Source organism: Haliotis asinina, chromosome 10 (assembly GCF_037392515.1).
Source record: "Haliotis asinina isolate JCU_RB_2024 chromosome 10, JCU_Hal_asi_v2, whole genome shotgun sequence".
Taxonomy (NCBI): domain Eukaryota; kingdom Metazoa; phylum Mollusca; class Gastropoda; order Lepetellida; family Haliotidae; genus Haliotis; species Haliotis asinina.
The window spans coordinates 20,824,895-20,845,929 of record NC_090289.1 but is presented as its reverse complement, the minus strand read 5'-3'; the positions used below and the strand labels follow the sequence as shown (position 1 = coordinate 20,845,929).

The window sequence follows — 21,035 nt, the reverse complement described above, 5'->3', positions numbered from 1 at the left end:
TTGGCATTTGTATTATCCCATCATGTAATACGAGGGAAAATAGTAGACGCCTCATTTGCGTGTCCCTCCGCCCATCCATAATCATTTCATTTCCGGAGCATAACTCAAAAACTGTTCAATATTTTTAGACCATAATTGATAGATATAATAATCTGATCTATGGTTGTGCCTTTGGCATTTTTTTTCGCTTTTCCTTGAAACGTTTTGTGTTACTCTAATGGTGGGGTGGGCTTCGTTTCTGGAGCACAACTCAAAACCTGTTTAGCATTTGTCTGCAAAACTTAGATATATCAGTCAAAACCTAAAGTGGTCCCTTTAGCTAGTTGCAGGTTTTTGTCATATATGATTTTCTCAGTTTTGGTGGAAACAATTCGGACTTAGTCCGAAAAGGGAGGGATGGGTTTTGTTCCCGGAGCACAACTCAAAAACCATTTGATATGAAGTGATGCCTTTTGCTGTTTACAGATATATGACTTTTCTATTTTTCATGACTTCCATGGAAATGATTCAAACATAATCTAAGAAAACATCAAGTAACTGTCAGATGATTTGTCCTTTCAAATATGTGGGGGCCGGGGGGATATGTCATCTTCCGATGACTCTTGGGTTTGAATTGTGTGAAGCATGGCAATAGAAAAACATAAAGTGATAGTTTCTTAAACAACTTATTCCATGATCAGTCGTTAAACGTCAGATTATGATCCTGTTGAGTGCAAAGGTTAAAAGGCCATGTTCCGTATTTGTTTCGTGTACTTATCCCTATTTTTCAAATTCTTCATCTACCACCCCTGCTGGGAGTAGATTTCTCTTGTTTGGAATAGGAAGGGTATTTTTGATTTAGCAGCAAGCAGCAAGGCAGGTGGTGCATTGGTAATGTCTGTCCATCATTTCGGGGAGTCGGCAATAACAATTCAGAAATTGCCCACTGCTTTTCAAAATTGGTTGGATGGATAGAGGTAGACAATATATACTATTTTGTTGCCTTCTGCGTATTGGCCAAAGCATGGGAAAGAGATTTTGAGAAACTGATGACAGATCTGGTATTGCTCGTAGAAGGTGTGTCCCAATTGCTCTTTGTCTGAAAGCAAGATATGGAGGCACTTCTGGCCTCAAAGACCTCTGTCATATCAGAAGTTGTCTATGCATTTGCTTCAGAACTGCCCCAGATTCACATATGTCAGGCTTCATGTCTTCTTTGCCTGCCAAAGGGACAAATGACCCGATCAGATCTTGACATTGGCTTGTGTGATAGTTTGGTTCCAGGCATGGTGTGTTCCATAACTACATACTTAGGTATTTTGCATCTTTGCTGCTAGATTTTCTTGGAGGAGCCCTTGTTTGAAGGAGGTGTAGAAACAACAGGATCTAGGAGAGTGGTCCAAACCTTCAATGCCACACTCTTTGTTTTATTGTGTGTTGGACCCCATTTTGTTTTCTGTATACCTGTCTTGGTGTTGGCTCGCCAATTGGGAGGAATAGAACAAGTAAGACAAAAAATGTCTCAGTATACTGCACCTCTTTTTTTATTATATTTCTTTCTTATTTTTCACTGTGGTCGGGTACCACCAATGTGTATACTACTCTTTAGGATATACAAAAAGGACAAATAAGACCAATGGATTTCTTCGACAGACACTGAATCAAAAGCAAAACAGTCAAACTAGAAACAGTTGTCACTGGAATATGTCTCCAGTAAATTCGCTTGGAACTGTAAATACAGTCATCCCTCGCAATAACGTGGGTCTCGGGGTCTATGGACAACCCCCCATGTTATCAGACACCTGTGTTATTGCTCACATGTAATGTAGATGGAGTGACAGACCCAGCAAAAAGAGCATGTACATGTGTATGTGTGTATACACAAAACGTATGTGCATCTGTGAATGGTTATGAAACTAGCATGTGACAGAGTAAATATAACTGTACCAAAGTGTTTCTGTGTTTTCATTTGGTAGGACTGATCTTTAATGTGCAAATCCACTAATATGGTAAGATATGGTCAAAAGTTTTACCTGGCGCTGTCAGATTTTTCTAAATGAAGCAAAATTTCACACTTCTCCTATAGAGAGTTCATGGTAGGCTTTTTTCTATAATGTAACAGTACACATGATTGTAATTTATTGTTCAGATATTTAAATGTATGGAAGTTAGACATGAGTAATGACTTCATTCTTTTCAGAGGCCGATGTCAACTCACCTTCTCAAACACATGGAGAGGCGGTGGCATGCGACGAGCTTAGCAAATCAAATATATCATATCATTTTGTTTCCATAAGGAAAGGCAGTGATTGGCTAATCACTTTAGAATCCGGAGAATGTCCATGGTGTGACAAGACTGAGGAGAAAACACAAAGGGAACTTTAAAGAACACTACGTTTTTTCACATTTTGTGACTGTCTTGTCTGTGTTTTTCCACAATGTCCTTCACCTGCATAACAGAAAATTTAGATCATTCCATATGTCTGAAAACAACATTTGTACATATAGCAGAAAATTCAGATCATTCCATATGTTTGAAAACAACATTTGCACATTCTAAAACCTCCGACACTGGCGTAATGGTGCATTCATTCCCTGCTTTGATGCCATCAGTATCATCTTCCACTTTCGTTTTTTCTGACATCATGGCATGCTCAAACAGTTCTTTGTCCCACTGGCTTTCAAACACAGGAAGATCATCGTCTATTGAATTGTACATTTCCACCGTTTTGGGGCTGGTGATGAGGGCGTTTTCTGCTGCATACTCTTCATATTTGGTTAGTGCATCTCTTACATTTTCTGGAATAAATCCAAGGAAGTCGTCTTCGTCAGTGACAGCGAATGCTTCACCAAGCCCCTTATTCCAGTATTTCTCAATTCTCTCATGTGATTAGTGACACATTGCTAAGGGATGTGGGAGAGAGCTATTTACTGATACAGTCTTCAGGAAGTCAATGGGAGCAAATCCCAATTCAACAGCATTATTGACAAGTCCTCTTCTGTAGTGTGACTTTTATGCTGAGGATGGTGCCTTGATCCATTGATTGGAGGAGAGAGGTGGTGTTCTTTGGAAGTAGCACACCTCTAATCTTCCCATTATACGATGTCAGCATGGTCCTAGGTGGGTGGGCACGACAGTTGTCAAGCAGCAGTATAGCCTTTTCTTCAAGGGATAGCAATCATAGATACTCTCTGACTGCAGGAAGAAACATTCTTCAAGGATCGCTACTGTCACCCAGGCATTCTTGGAGGCGGCATAGATAGGAGGTAACGTCGATCAGTTGATCTGATGGAGACAGCGTGGATTCTGCGACATTCCAATAATGATTGGCTTCAGTTTATGATTTCCTGTTTTGTTAGATGTCAGAAAAACTGTCACTCGTTGTTTGGCCTTCTTGAACCCAGCTGGGCGCTTGTCCTGTAGCATCGACAATGTCTTGTCTGGTAACATCTTTAATTTAGCACAGTTTCATCACAATTAATTCAATCCGGTTCAAGGCCTTCTGAGTCAATCAGCTATCGCAGTTCATGTGAAAATTGCTAGCTGCTTCCTGGTTGGTAAATCGACGTTCCCCATTCCCCACAAATGACTAAAATTCCATGATGCTGTTGAAACTGCCATAACCAAGCAGAGCTGGTCTTGAAAGTATTTGCGGATCCATGAATCTGCATTCTGAGCTTATATTTTCATGATCTCTCCAGAGAGATGGACTAAGTAAACCATGAAAAGAGAGCTTTGTCCAGTGTCATGTCATATGCAAGTCTTAGCCTTCTTCAAGTTAAACCCCCTGATATCTTCCGTCTCCATCAGGAATCCTTTCAACTTCTCATCTTTTAACCAGCCTCTGAGGGTGCCTGACGGGATACTGGAGCTGCGACTGACACTGGCATGGGACTCTCCATTCCTAACTCTCTTGATGAGGGCCAATTTCTGTGCAACTGTGTAAGCTTGACATTTTTTCTTCGTAGATGCCATGGTGAAATTCACATATGGTACAGAACAACTGCGACCTGAACTTTTATACAGATGATGATTTCAGCACTCACATACGCTACTCTGAATGTGGTTACAGATTAATTTAAAAGTGTTACAGAGTGCTTTGTTTCAGGTTATCGGTGTTGAGAATCTTGTGTTGTTTTTATCCCCCCGGCATGTGGTAATTGATAAACATATTAATTTGAACCTATTCTTGTGCCTCTTGCTATTTACAGTTTTTTTGTCATTTTTATCCCCACGTCGTGTAATGCGGGGGGATATAGTCGACGCCTCGTCAATCCAATCATAATCATTTTGCTTCTGGAGAATAACTCAGAAGCCGTTCAATATTTTTAGACCAAATTTGATAGATGTAATAATCTCAACCTATAGTTGTGCCTTTTGTTTACAGAGTTTTGGCATTTTTATTTTTTTTGTTTTTCCATGGAACATTTTGCTGTTAGTCTAATGGAGGGATGGGCTTCGTTTCCGGAGCAGAACTAAATAACCGTTCAATATTTTTCTGCAAAACTTTGTAGATATATCAATCAGAACCTATAGTCGTGCCTTTTGGTATTTACAGGTTTTTGTGATTTATTATTTGTTCGGTTTCCATGGAAATGTTTCAGACTTAGTCTCAAAAGTGAGATGTGTGTTTCGGGTCCGGAGCAGAACTCAAAAACTTCTTAATATCTGTCAGTAAAACTGAGATATGTGTGGCAGACCCCAAAGTGGTGCCTTTTGGTATTTTTGGTAAAAATAATGTTTGACCCAACAAAACTCACCAATTCCAAATTATTAAAAATGATACAATATTAAGAAATTGATCTTTACTTTGTTATATATAATGTATATCATTGCTATTGTTTTATATTACCATTTACCTCTTTTTTCTATTTCAAAAATTTAGTTATCTCCATTTATTTCAATTTGGCTGATCTCAAAATCATTACTATATTCGAAACTTTAAATACCCAGTTAAAGGATGTCCATGTCCATTCCAAATATTATCACTTATGGCTTTAAATATGACAGACCCATCAGTGACATCAGCTTAATAGTAGAAAGCAGACATAAACACAACAATAGCAACCCAACACAATAAGTATTGTTATTAATGGTGGTTTTGGGCCATATCTTATATAAGCCTTATACTCATCAACAACATAGATCTAGACCCCCCCATTTTCACTAATTCCAGACCACTGACACAACCCGTCTGCATTCACACAAATAAAAGCAGTTGGCTGTCTGCTGTGGGCTTGACTATTCACTAAACTGAAAAAAATGTGAATCGATTGATATTGGCTGAAGAAAGCTGGGTCACACAGTGCACGCGCGATTGATAAAGTGACAACCAATTAGAGAAATGGTCCACATTTAGTATGAACCCTACAGTGGCTACAGTGTGTGAGTTGAAGAAGCATGTGCGTGAAAGTGGTATGCGGGGTTATTTCCGAATGAGAAAGTCTGAATTGTTAACTTTATTAGGGGTAAAATAACCACCCCTACTGTCAAAGAACTAATCAAGGAAGAGATGGTGTTCACGCATTGAATACACTATTGTTTACTTCAGAGGTAATCAGGAAGTTACAACTCAACCATATACTATCAACTCTTCTATCGACAGGTCATTCAAAAAAAATAGAGAAGCACTAGAACGTTATATTAACTGGGGGTCTGGTTGGGTTGTTGATATGATAAATATGATCTACCTGGATATAGCACACTATAAACCAATGAGAGGGGGATCATACTTACCCACCCCTAAATATTTCACTGCTATACACTCTATAGTTAATGTTGTAAATCATGGTGGTGATTGTGCTTGGGTATCGGTAAGAGTCGCTAAGTTTCCAACTAAAAACCACCCCAACAGACTTTCCAGTTATCCGGTAGATGATGGTATTATTTAGGATGGTATAGACGAACCAACCCCTATCTCTCAGTGGCCAAAAGTAGAAAAACAGAACCCAGACTTAGCTGTAAGTATATATGGGCATGAAGGTAACGCCTTAAAAATACACAGGATTAGTCCTTTATTAAATCAGGAGGTTTGTCAAACAATTAATCAGTTTCTAGTGCAGGAGAGTGAAAAAATATCATTATACAACTATACAACATTTCAGTCGGTTGGTGTACAGTCAGTTGAAACAGGGGGAAGAAACACTTCTGTGAAAGGTGCCTTCACAGGTTTTCTAGGGCTGATCTACTCAATTCACTTAGGGATGATTGCCTAGGTGAAGGGGAGACAGCCATACGGGTAGATATGCCAACTAAAAACAACAATATCTTGAAATCTATCAACCACTAAAATCAGATGCCAGTACTATACAATATCTATGCCGACTTTGAAGCTATCAATTAAACCAGTTGATACAGTGGCTCCATCCCCTGATAAAAGTGTCATGCAAAAAAAACCAAAAACATGAAGTGTTTGGGTATGTGGTCGTTCGTTGTGATGGCCAAACTAACCCTCCCATTATTTACAGAGGCCCAGGCGCAGCTGAGAAATTTCTAAAGTGCTTACAACACAAGAAGGAAGAGATCAAGAGAAAATACACAACATAACCCCAATGCGCATGATCCAGCAGATAAGGAGGCCCACATCAAAAGCACACATTGTCATGTGTGTTGTAAACCTCTGAATATTGATTCAGTGCGAGACCACTGTCACATGACAGGGAAATACAGAGGTGCGGCTCACAATGAGTGTCACTTGAAGCTTCGTATAAACTCTAAGCTGATTCATATCCCGGTGGTGTTTCACAATGTACAAGGGTATGATTCACCCTTGATTATGCAAGCTATTTCAATATATCCTGTATCCCAAACAATATGGAGGGATATATATCCTTTTCGCTAAATGGGTTGAGATTCATAGATAGTGTTCAGTCACTGTTGTCGTCTCTAGACAGTTTGGTCAAGGCAAATAACCCAGACGACTTGGCTATAACTAATCGATACACAGAAGAGAAAACTAGAGCCTTGCTGCTACGTAAGGGTATTTACCCATATGAATATATGGACGACTGGTCTAAGTTTAACGAGACAGAGTTACCTCCCATTGACTGCTTCTATAGCAAGCTGACTGACGCGTCTGTCTCACAAGACGATTACTAACACGCTAAAAATGTATGGGAAAAACTAGGCTGTAAGAATCTAGGTGATTACCATGATTTATATTTGAAAACGGACGTGTTGTTGCTGGCAGATGTGTTTGAGATATTCAGGAAAACATGTTCAAAGCAATATGGGTTGGACCCCGCATGGTATTATTCGAGCCCTGGACTATCATGACAACAGCTGTGGAGTTAGAATTATTCACAGATTACGATATGCATCTGTGTGTTTAGAAAGGGTTACGCCTTGGCATTTGGTATCAAAACGTTAGGCTAAAGCTAACAACAAGTATGTTGAAGGCTATAACCTTAATAAACCTATAAACCATCTGCTCTATCTCGATGCTAACAACCTGTACGGCAGGGCTGTGAGTCAATATCTACCAGCAGGGGGTTTGAATGGGTCGGGTGTGGGGCTTTATCCCATGGGGATGTCATGAGTATTGCACCCGATTCTGATAAGGGTTATATACTGGAAGTAGACCAAGAGTACCCCGTGGAATTACATCAGTCTCATAACAGCTATTCCCAACTGGATGTCTGAGTACCAACATAACCTGATGAATGGACCACTAGCAAATATAGAAAAATTGGTACTGAATTTGATGAATAAAACAAAGTATATCGTTTACTATCGTAATTTACAGCTACATCTATCGCTGGGTATGAAGCTGACTAAAGTACATAGAATACTGAAGTTCAATCAAAGCCAGTGTCTGGAACCATACATTAGGATGACATGCGAAAGCTGGCCACTGACGACTTCGAGAAAAATCTGTACAAACTCATGAACAACTCTGTGTTCAGTAAAACGATGGAGAATTTACGAAAACATGTCAACATGAAGCTAGTCAGGTCGAGTGAGAAAGACAAGCTCTGGAAACCGATAGCGAGCATGGCGTACAGTAGAAGTACTATATTCGATGATGACTTGGCAGCCATACATATGAAAAAGAGATTTAAGAAGGCAAGCACATGAACGGGGATTGCAAGGTTATTCACATATGAGGAAGCCTTAGCTCATTGAATTACTCAATGAACAAGCTCCAATAGAATTACAATTCACACCTACTGAGCATGCTATAGGGAAATATTTGAGAGGGTGGAAGATGTAAGTTCAAAGATTTATAGAGTTTCAAGATATAAAACGATTGGTATTTGATAAAGTGAATGAAGAATTGAATGATTTTAGAGGTATTAAATTTCAACCCACATTAAAGATGACACTAGAGAAACAGCAAGGGAATGAAACAATTGACCAGACCATTGTTTACTTCAGAGGTAATCAGGAAGTTACAACACAACCAGATACTATCAACTCTTCTATTGACAGATCATTTGGGAAAATTCGAGAAACAGTAGAAGTTACACTAATATGGGGTCTCGTGGGATTGTTGATATGATTAATATGATCTACCTGGATATTGCAACCTCTAAACCATTGAGAGGTGGATCGTACTTACCCCTGCCTCAGCATTTTAAGAGCGAACAAGCTATGGTTAATGTTAAAAATCGTGGTGATGACTGTATGAGGATAGCGATAAGATCTGCTAAATTTCCAGCTCAAACACATTCTGACAGACTGATGACAGACTGAAGATGATGGGATCAAGTGGACAGGTATAGATGAACCAACACATATCTCTCAGATCAGTAGAATAGAAAAACAGAATCCAGACTTAGCTTTAAACATATTCGGACACGAAGGTAAAAATGTAATAGTGCACAGGATAAGTCCTTTATTGTATAAGGATGGTCGTAAAACAATCAATACTGATTTCGAATCTGCCTGACAACATCAGGACTAGTCACCATGTCGAACTCCAACGATATGTTGTCTATCTCATAACTACCCTCGCCACCATTTGGCGTACGCACAACTTGGCTGTAATCATTGAACATGAGTTCGTATTCCAGCCTGTCACCCAATGCGGCCTGGTAAAACGGCGCATGTGAGGTTAGGAAATCAAAGTCAAGATACAAAACCTATTCCCATACACTTCGGCGATTGCTTTTGTACTATTCGGAAGTCTGGATGTTTCATCTGGTGTGTCTGGAAGTCTGGATGTTTCATCTGACTGCAGGTCCCCCCAAGGGTAGTTCAAGATCTGCAAACTACCAGATCCGAACTTGTTGCAGATGTGGGGGAACCCTATGGTGACAATACACAGCGTGCTACAGAAGTGTCTGATAGCATCGAAAAACTGTTGAGTAAATACTGGGACAAACCGTTGCCGGGGTTTAAATTTCCAATGAGGGAAATGTACGACCAAGACGAAGCCTTGAAATGTGTATGTGATGAACTTGTGAACAACATGGGAAAACTGAATGAACTCGACGAGCACATAGCTCTTGAAAAAAACAAACTCAGCGAAACAGAAGATGAAGCGTCGTATCACTGAACTAATTAATAATTTAGAAGTGGAGAGGCGTGCACGATTGGAATCCGCTTCCTTGAATCGTGAACAGCTTCGAACTCAGATCAGCCGCATTCGGGAAACAATCGATAGAATACTAAACAAGGATACAACTTTAGCCAACAGGATTCGAAAATTGTTCCGAGAGCAAGGCATCACCATTGCCAGTGTTCTGACGGCATTGGGGTTCATCATATCAACTATTGTTTTGGGGGTGACCGCCACACCCCCAGGGGGTTCCCCCAATGGGTTTACCCCACACCCCAAACCAAGTGGTGACGTCATAGACTGGATAAAAATATATCTGAAATCGCTCGGGGAAGCCCTAGCTAAACTCGATGGTAAGGGCACGGAAGCCCTGCCAGGTATCCTAGGAAGTATTGTATCGTGGCTGCTCAGCTCACTTGGTAAAACTGCCGCATGGCTTGGTCAAAGTCTGTGGGCATTCATCGTAGCCGTGGCAGGACTGGTGTACGTTGCAGCTAAGGAATGTTTAACCAAAAAGGGTGGGGGATATCCCCACACCCCAACTAGAAGGGTTTTAGCCAAATAAGGCACAAGTCGACCACGACACCTCCGACGGCTAGAGCTGTTTTATGATTGATATGTTGCTGGTTGGACACTTGCACAGTGGGTGGGGAGAGACCCCCCCATACCCCCATATGTTGGTTTAACCCTTGGCTCAGGTGGTGGCTGCAATATACCCATTTTCCCCCTGAGTGTGTGGGGGGTTACCCCCATGTTTATATCAGCATTAACACCTTATTTTTGGTTGGCTGTGGCGATGATAATTTCATTGTTGTTGCCCGTTATTTTATTGATTCTCAGACACATGTCGCTCAGAGCCATGTACAAACCCACACTGAACACATAGTCTACTTTTGACCTGGCGTATTGTAACATGTCCTGGTATCGTTTTATAGAACTAGGTAAATCTACCGGTGATGCTATTGCATACTCAATATTAGCCACAAACTGTTTCTGAGCGTCGTAAGCGGTTCCATTACAAATGATGCTGGAGCACGTCTGCGATTGAGCACCAAGAATAGCCCACACGTACGTTGTAACAGAATCGTTTAAAAGGATAACGCCTGCACGAGTGTATCCTTTTGATGTATCCAGCATAATTTTTTTCCAGTCATCACCTGCCCCCTGTTTAAACCTCCAAACGCGGTAATCCTTGCTGTCGTCAAAAGCCAAGAAACGGTCATCCCACTTGTTTGGTTTAAAGTAGTGATAGAACTTGTAACCCTATTTTTTAACCACATCATAGCTGGCTTCTGCAAGAAACTGATTGTGAATGATGGGAATTCCTAATCCATGATTCGGTCCCGGCATACGCCAGACTGTTTTTTCGGATCAACACTGAATTCATTACAAACTCGTTCGTATGCCCGCCTACCATATGGATTGTTTATTGCATTCCATGCCTTATCCTGAGGTATTGATGTGCTTATTTCTTTGAGAAAACGTCTGATATGGTAGTACATGTGAAATGTAAACACAGATTCACTCAGTTCATCCCACCTAGTGTCTGTCAACGTCAAGCCGCATCCAGTCATCACAAACCACACAGTGAAATTGAATTGATTCTGACAGAACTGCATCGGGTTGTTCAACCATGCTTGTACCGTATTCACAGAAAACCCATAATGTTCAAACACATCCATGAATCTGGCTATAAAATGGGTGGTACTGTGGACAGCTGACTGGGGAGTATGGGGATCTCCACCATACTGCAGGTCAACCACGATTTTCATGTGTGCTAACTCGGAGGCATTTATGTGGTCGTTTTTAGGGTAACGTACTTCGGGTTTATGCATATTATTATTATGTATAATTTATATTATAATATGTATATTATGCTTCCGGATATAATGAACGGCGAGCCCATTCAACTTATGCATGTCATTGATAACACGTCTGGCCAACTCGAAATAGCATTATGCTATATCACCTACTACCCGTGATGGATAAACATCGGAAATAAAACAAATGATAATGTGTTGAACATCAGTGGTTCACAAAACGCAATAGAAGAAGGTTACTACAGCGGGTGTTCTCTCAACGATGAAATTTTCAAACTCTTAGGAGCTGAGCTTAAAATACATGACTCAAACGGAACGGTGGTGTTAGACAACAAGGGGAAAAACAGACTGATGATCAGTCAACCGTTGGCGGAGACGCTAGGGCTGTCATCACTTGCAATAGCCCCTGGCCAGAGCATCAGTGGTTCTAAATTACCAGATCTAATTCCATACCACAAGCTATGCATTCATCTCGACCACCTAAGTACAACTGATAATATACAAAGTCAGCATCCTTCCACATTGTTGAGGGCTGTCCCGGTTAAAACAGAAAAATACAATGTCATTTTCATCGCGCTAGTATAAAAAATTAACAAGTGGTAATATTTCTGAATTAAAGGTATCAATTTTAGATACAAGAAATAATACTGTAAATATATAGGTTACCTAAGCGTGGCACTGCATATACAATAATGGCTAGTAATCAAGGAACAGGAATGCGAATAAAAAGATGTATTAATGTTGGTTTATCAGATCTAGGTGATACTAGAGGGTTTGATGATGCAGGAATAGATGGTAAAATATACGGTTTTAAGCTTATGAACAACATTTACAAACGAGTTGAAGTCCCAGCCGCCGGTGGATCTGGTGGTGATTTTACTCTAGATACATCAGGATCTGACATCAACACACGATATAATATAGTTCACAACATTATGCGGATGAATGGTTAATATCCTCATCGTTCGGTGGTAAATAGTTTGATTTAGAAGACTTTGATAGGCCTACAATCCTTCAACAAAACAAACCATACCATCTAATACGCACTGACGCCGACAAGTGGACGATGTTACAAGCTCAAATCAACTGGCTTCTCAACATAACACAAATTTCCTCATACGTTATCATGGAAAACAAAGACCACTACCGAAACAAAGTCGTAAACAACAGAACCCAGCTCTTGGCTTACTCCCATCACTGAGACACAGTATAACTATCACACCAGCCTCTAGTAGAGCTGTCCACATGCTGTCGTGCAAACCTGGGGAGAACGTGGTATTGCAGTTGGTTACTGAATTTGATGGTGTAACCACCCTCCTAGAAAGCCTCTGGGATAATACCATCCAAGTTTTCTTAGGTGAGCCATCGCAGAGCGGTATTGTGATCGTGAAAGGAATCAAACTCCTCTGGGTTAAAAAACACCAGGGTTGCATGTGCTCAATTAACGTATGGGTGGGGGGTGTTTCACACACAGTTATAGTGGAAGACACGGTATCTAAGATTTTTCTAACAGAGCAAGTCAGTTTTATTGGTTTGAAGTTCATACTCGAGACATTATCAGAAAAACAATTTGAAACTACTTTCTAACAGTATTATATAAATAATGGTATCCAATGTAACACTTGGTGATCTAGGAGACACAGGATTTCAATCTACCTAGTGAGGAAGGCATCCCATATGTTTTATACTTTAAAGATAAGAGTATACAAAATGAATGCCATGAGCAAATGGTTAATTAAAGCAGAACTAAAAAACCCTTACATCGTTTTTAATCAAAATGACCTCGTTTCCAAAATTACTAACAAAGGCACCCTTTTCACATCCTTAATCCCCTCAGAAGATAATTCTGTACAAGTATTACAAATACCAGACTACACTGGTGACAACATGCTAGCACCAGTCAACTCCTATGCTAGGTTAGACATTCGTAGTATATACGATTACCAACGTCTTTATTTTACAGAAGTTATCATTAATGGAATTGTTATATAACCAGACTAAACACTAATTATTAACATATATGTCACAGATCCCGTGTCAACAAAACTTTTAGATGGCCTTAGACTATTTTGGTATAAAAAACATCAGAATAATGTTGTCAAATCGTAATAAAACAAAGCAGACATCATGAGACAGATATAACCGTTGATGGAGATTATCTTTGTATTCATAATACAAAAACACCTATTAGTATCTCACCCGTTCACCTGTACGATAATGTAAACCTTATTGACTTAAAATTTATCGATCAAGACTTAACCCCCTGGATGCCACAGGGACATATATGTCCTTCCTCTACATACCTCACTTGGAAGTCGAAGAAAATTCTAAATATACCACGCATATATAAATACTTCACAGTTTTGAATTCTGCGGAAAATTCCCAGTTTCTTGATACCATCCACTATTATCTCAGACCAAGCTAAAGTGCTTAAAATCGCCTTTCAAAATAGGCTTCTTCGTAAATGTCGCCATTTTTCAAACTGTACAAAATCGAGATTCACAGCGTTATTTGCAGTATGTTTTGAAATGTGAAAATCGGATAATTACTGGGAGTAATGAATTTCAAAAATAGCATATTAATGATCACTGACATCAAGTTTTCATGTAACCAGGAATGATAATTCTGAAACGTCACCGATGTACCCAGAATCGGTTGGGATGTTTTCGAAAATACACTTACACGAACGCCGAAGTGCGCTTTCCGCCATATTGGATAGTGTTTACAAAATCACGTTTCGAGAAGGCCGGTATTGAGAAGCCCATTACATCATGTATACTTCATAGTTAGCTGCGACAAATGCATCATTGAATTCCCCATATATCTTAGAATCAAATTACAAATGGTCTTTGTCACCAATACCAACTGTCTAGACAAAACGAAACGAAATATACTTTGTAAGAAAACGAACGCTGTGCTCGAAAGACAGCGCTTGACTGAAATGTAAACAAAGAAAAATTCCAATTTTACACTGCGTAGCATTTTCGGAAATTTCCCAACATCCAGCCCTCTAATCATTGCTTACAATGGTTCAATACGCTTAGTATATTCAGGGGAAGAGTATCGTGGCAAAAAATAGCAAATTGAAAATAGATACAATGAAATAATTTGGTAATTCATAAGAAACTGTCAAACTTTTAGTGCAGCGTGACGCCATGACTGACGCAAAATCACGCAGAACGACAACGGTACTTATCGGCATTTCTGGCTTCTTCCGTCATTTACAATGTAAACGATAAGAACATATCACAATACACAGATAGTCAAAATAATTCTGATTACTTACATCTCACATTTATATACAAAATATCCCTGAATCAAGCAAAAAGTCGTCGCAAAATCCTGTGTACCCTTCTCAGCGAAGCCGCCATTTTGAAAGAAATCGGTCATCGGTAGTGATGTCATACGTCAACATTGTTGCACATATTAGGCAATTTCTTTGAGGTGAAGGTCGGTTGAACAAGAGTAAACACAATGCCCATACCATTCCGATTGCACTTTTAGTATTGTGATGTATATTTTGCGGATCGTTCAGATATTTTTCATGAAACTGATTTCAGAATCTACATATATCCATGTTCAACACCATATCATGTGTGGATATAAGGTATCCGTTTTTATTCTTTGAAAGCTTTTGATTGTTTGAATAATATTTACATGGGAAACTGTCTAAGTAAGTGTATTATACCACATTTTAAGCCTCTACACAATTGTTGGAAGATCACACGTAGCCATTACTGCAACATGTGCTTTAGTTCCCGTGATGTGCAATATTCAATACGTTGGGACAAATATTGCAGTTTCATATAAACAGGTTAATAAACAACGATTTAATTCCAACATATAAGTAAAATGGATAAAATGATTTGTACATTTTATCAAATGTAGGGGCACACATACTACTATTTAAAGGAATTGTCTTGTTCATTGTACTGGTTCGTGTCGTTTTTATAGACAAAACTATTGTGAATATTAATTGACCAGGTGCGAGTTTGTCAAAACGTTTCATGATTCATTATCATTGTTTTTCGATAATAAAGTCAATTCAAATTCAAATTAAAATATATCTGATGGCAGAATGTCTAACTCAAACAACATTTATACGGAAATTGTTAAAAATATATACATCAGGTCAAGTCTTAATTTGGACAAGCATTACGTCCATTTTCTAATACTTCTTTACTGAAAAATCGATCTCTTTGTACCTTTCATTGCATACTTATGAAGGGCATTGATTTCATAATCATGAGAAGAAAAGTCTTTTTCCTAAATGAATACTCAATGAATATTCAGGTGTTGTGAAATTTTCATTTATGCTAAATTGATGCTAGGCAGGTGGGCGTGTTGCTCACAATAAGATATGTAGTAAAACCGTGTAATTGTTGATATATTCAGGACACTATTTCAGTGATAATACCATTCATTTTATATTTTGGCTAAAAAGTATTGAATTCTGACACAGAAGCCGAAATCTTTTACACATTGAGTGGAAATTAGGTTAGATATATACTAATCAGCAACCAGAGTAGTCTTTTTCCGACGTCACAAAATGCACAAAACATGCAACTAAAATGTCGCATTATTTTCAGTTATTTCATTACGTTTGAAAATGTGGCTGTTACTCCGTTAATAATGATGGAAAATTAATAAAAATACATATACACAAACAGGAGAATATGGGAATCTAAGAACTAAAATATGTATCGGATAGGGACATCCAAATCGCTATTGCCTGATTTTTGATGTAGTACACTTGCATCTTTTCTTTTAAATTGTGAAACTACCAAAAGGTATCCTCTCACATTGGGAAAATTTGTGTTGGAATAGTTTGGTTCACTGTGAACAAAACATCACGAAAATATACTGTCCATATCCACAGCAAATTCTCTCCATGTGATCGGAGTTACATTGACCTAATGTAAGCCATAGCTGAGTTATGCCCCCTTATCTTTATACGTGCATGACCTCTCTGTCGACGTTTGACGTTATAGTAGAAAATCGATTTTTGACATTTATTGCGGGTCATTTTAGATTTTGTGAGTATGACGTTATGCATTAGCACATACATCCATTTCATATACACTTATGTTGTTCAGATATCAAGCTGTATTTTCTTCGCTCACACTTTCTGTAGAGATGACAAATTAAAAAAATCATAGCAGAGTGCTTTTATTGGTGCACGATAAAAAACTGAGAAATTTACTGTTTTTGAACACACACAAAAGTTTTCGACAACTTTCAGCAGTGTCTATTTCTCAAACCCCTGAGGTAGCCGCAATTATATTTATACCAACGGATAGGAAATCAAATATTCTACATGTCTGTGCAATTTCATAGCCGTACGCAGATCCAGGACCACGCGAGCGCAAATCTCGCACAACGCTCACTTTCCAAACTTTATGAAAATGTGCGCCTGAAAAAAAACTCGGCATCCAGGGGGTTAAATGACATTGAAAATAAAAAATAATTTAAATGCTATATTATAGACAAACAGGATGGGACTGTACCCGGCCGTAGATGAAGAAGGAAATATTAAAGGAAGTGCAGACTGAAAGATTTTGACTGAAACAGATATGCGAAATAAAACGCCAGCTAGAACAAGAGCGTGGGCATCACTACATAAAAAATACAAGAGAGCTTTTAACTACATAGATGGTGCTGATACCACCCTAATGGCAGCTGGCATGGGATTAGGAGCAGTAGGAGTTGGTCTATTGACAAGTTGTAGTAGCCACACCGGTGGTGTTTGGACTTGAATTAGCAGCCATAGTGGCAGGAACAGTTGGGTCGGTGTATAAATTTGTATCCCACAAATTGAATCGTAAAGCAAAGAAACTTCTGAGATTAGAATACTTGCTGCATCAGTGTTAAACACAATAGAAGATCATGTTTCCACTACACTCAATGATAATAAAATCTCAGAAGGGGTGTTTTGTTGGATCTTAGGCGAACTAGAGAAATACAACAAAATCAAAAATGAGATTAGATCAAAAGTTCATAAAACATATTCTATAAGCGAAGACGAGAAAAAAAAGTACATAAAACAAGGGATACAAGAAGCACAACAGGTATTTATCGCGAAAACCAACAGCATAATAGAAGCTACATGTTAAACTGTTTTGCTGAAATCAGTATAGTGGTGGGGGAACCCCACACCCCTGCTAGCGGACTGCAGGTCCCTGTGGAGGGGCGACTGCAAGCCTCTGCACTAACACCTGCTTATTCACACTTAGAGATGTGTTCACACCTGTGCATAATAATGGAATTGTGGCGGGCTGAAAACATATCTTGGGTTGACATTGAGTCTCTGATTGTTAACAAGCTCGAAGAATTGGGGCATGGAGACTGTCTATGGACTATTGTTATTTAAGAAAAGGTCTACAAAGAGTATTTTCCGACTGAATCCCTTGTTAATAGTATATGCCCGCATCTAAATATATGGGTAGCCTTCTTCTTACTCTCAATAAGAGAACTAGATTACGGTTACTTTTTCCCCATAATCGATATAGTTACTCTGAATATAGCACATGAATGGATGTAGTGTACATTGTGCTCAGCCAGGCACGCACTGCGTGACCCAACCAGACAGACAGTATCGATCGATTTCCATTTAGACATTTGTGTAGTAAAGGGAATAGACCAGCCCACAGCCAGATGGCTGTCTGCTATGGGCTTGTGTGAAGGGAGACAGGTTGTGTCATTTTGGGTTTGGTGTTTTTGAAAGGGGGCTATAGATCTATGTTACTGATATTAAATACTTATTTGTTTGAAATGGTCTTGTGCCCTTATTACTTATACTACTGCATTCTAGACCTTTCTAAACACCTGATGTATGACTTCTACTATAACGAGCTCAAGAAACAATATGGTGACAGGTGTGGTGTGTAGTACACGGATACTGACTCACTGCTAATGGAAATTCAAACCGAGGACGTGTACAAGGATATAAAATCCAATATACACATGTACAACACCAGCGATTACCCAGGTAACCACCCTATTCACAGCCAAGACAAAAAGAAACTCTTAGGTAAGATGAAGCCTAACCTCTACTTCCTGGTACATGGGCCGTGTAGAGGATTTGTTGGTGAGGAATTACAAATCATACCTTGATCTTTAACAAGCGTTTAACTTCACCGATGTAGTCTATTTTCTTCTCGTAAATAAGCTGAAATTGTTTTTTTCCCGCACTGTGGGGTTTACATAAACGATAATGACCTTTCACTCCTATACCCCACACCGAACACATGTAGTTGATATTATCTTAACGGTGATAAGAACAATAAACCTCGCTGTGGCTTATTTTACCACAAACTTTGGTTTTCCCCATAAGTACCCATTGACAAATATGTGGAGTTGTTCTCATTTTGTGATATACTAATTTGTCTTTAATTATTCTAATTGTTTAACGATTAACACTGTCGCTGCTAAACCAAGTGCCATGAAGATCAATTCACAATCTTTCTGACCCTCTGAAGGAGTGTAATACTGAGACATCGTTGGTTTATGTAATGGTTCCAGTTGTTTACCTGTTAATACATAGTATTCTTTCATAGCTTCATCGACGTCCGTGAAAGACAGCATGATTTTCACATTGGAGTGAAAGTGGAGTGATAAAATCTAGTCGTTTCAAAAGTCTCTTAGTGTATTCAGCCTGTGCAGCTTGTAGCTTTTCTATAACTACATTGTGGCGTTTATCTTCCGCCTCTATCTCAGTCTCATTTGACTCTCGTAATTGAGAAAACAGGAAATTACTCCCGGAAAATGCTAGGGCATTCACGAGAGATTGGTAAAAAGTGTGATGCTATGCCTGTGCAAATCGTGGTAATAGTAGAACCTTTGACTTTTGTCATCTCAGCCTGGAGTTCTGTCTCATACCTAGCGTATAATTTACTGACATCCCCATCCAACATTTTCTGAATTTTGTCAGCAGTTATGTTTTCTCCTAAATACTATTTTCCCATACCACCCACAACTAGCGTTATGAGTCTGTCACGCTGCTTGTTGTCTTTTTGTTCCTCTGCATCTAACATCTGCTCTAGTAATTCATCACACTGCATTTTATAATATAGTACTCTTGTTTTCATTTTTAGAAAATAATAACCAACAAACACTAAACACATAGAGATATAGGTTAGATTACACATGACTACAACTTCAAAAACAGACATTTTACTAAAATTACTAAAACATTACTAAAACATTGCAAAAAATTACTAAAGATTACTAACATTTACTAGGCCATTACTAAAAATTACTAACATTTAGTAGGCTGGCCGCAGGCTATTAGGGGTGTGGGGGTGTCCGCCATATGTGGTAATCCGCTGGCATGTCAGCCAGAGAAAGCCAAATACGACAGCATGTCTCTCTTTGTTATCTCTCTGTTAGCGCTACAGTCATCCAGGATGAACGTCAGCTTTCCTTTAAATTGGTTGTGAAACAATGTTAAATACTCTCGTAGACATATACGCAGGTCGACTCTGTGTACGTCTGGGTCCGTCATCACCCAAGCTCTTTCCTTGTAACTCTTGTTCATGTTTATAGTAGGGCACAAGATAGCGATTTTTTCAAATACTTCCTTATAATATTCCTCCAACAAATCCAACACGAAAACGGTCTTTCCACAACCCGTCTGCCCGCATATGATAGTGCAGTGGAGTCCTGCGACCCCTTTGGGTGTGGGGGGCACCCCACTAGTAGATGGCTTGCACAAATCTCCCACTGTCCATATTAAGTTGCGCATCCATAATAACATATAAATGTAGTTTCAATTTTCCGGATGTTTGAGCCTTCTTTGTTATCTGAATGGTTATCCCCTCGCCTCCATGGTCAATATGGCGCCCGCTACCGTGTAGAGTGTTGTCATCCGTCGGTCGATCTCGTATCCAACCATAATGTGTACTTTGTTGTTAGGTAATCCCCGACATGCACAGAGTATAGATCAAGTAACTGATGGTTATCATTTTTGTCGTTTTCTATGCAAACGCAAAACGGCGTTCTCACCGAAGTTTGGAAATGTAGCCAACGGTACTTGGTTCTGGTCTATCTTGCTGGGGTTGTTTGTAGTAGTAACCGATTGGCGCAAGGCTTTGAGGAATTAGCTTTCTACTGTAAGACATTATACATATTAATATTTAATATAATATAATTTCAAAATATGGACGATATTGAGATGGATGATTTTGGAGCTACTGCGCTTCCTGATGTTGGTTACAAAAAAGATACTGCGCTCACTAGTCCATCACAGTTCATAGGTAGTGAATGAAGCAGTAGACGCTTATTATGATAGATTAAAAAGAGATAAAAACTATGTAGAGCCTCAGGGTTGAGACTAATCAAAGTTTACCCTAGATGATTATGGTGTTCTACGTCTTAAGGTCTTAAGGATACCCCAGATGTTGACCTATTTAATAGAGAACCACTTGCCTTGTCAACTCTAGCTTGTAAACATGGTACCGAATTTATCCGTGAAAAGCAAAACATGTTGGATTATGGTGGTGCAAAACCTAAAATACCCCAAAAGGCCGTTCAAGTTCTACAAACCACACAATCTGAGTGGCTTGCAGTTGGTTTTGGAGGGACCCCAGAGTGACATGGTACGTCGATCTGACAGAAAGCGTCAGGCGTCCTCGAAAGACTTTTGAATAATCATTGCCTGAGTTAAAATTCCCATTTAGGGAACTGCGCAGTCTAGATGAAGCCATGAAATGAGTGCGCGGAGAACTTGTGAAC

General features: G+C 39.2%; 1 protein-coding gene across 1 annotated transcript in view; it reads left to right on the top strand.

Moving 5' to 3' along the window:
* Positions 1 to 21,035, top strand: part of LOC137297669 (obg-like ATPase 1) — a 310,380-nt gene that overhangs the window by 250,102 nt on the left and 39,243 nt on the right. The window lies entirely within an intron of this gene.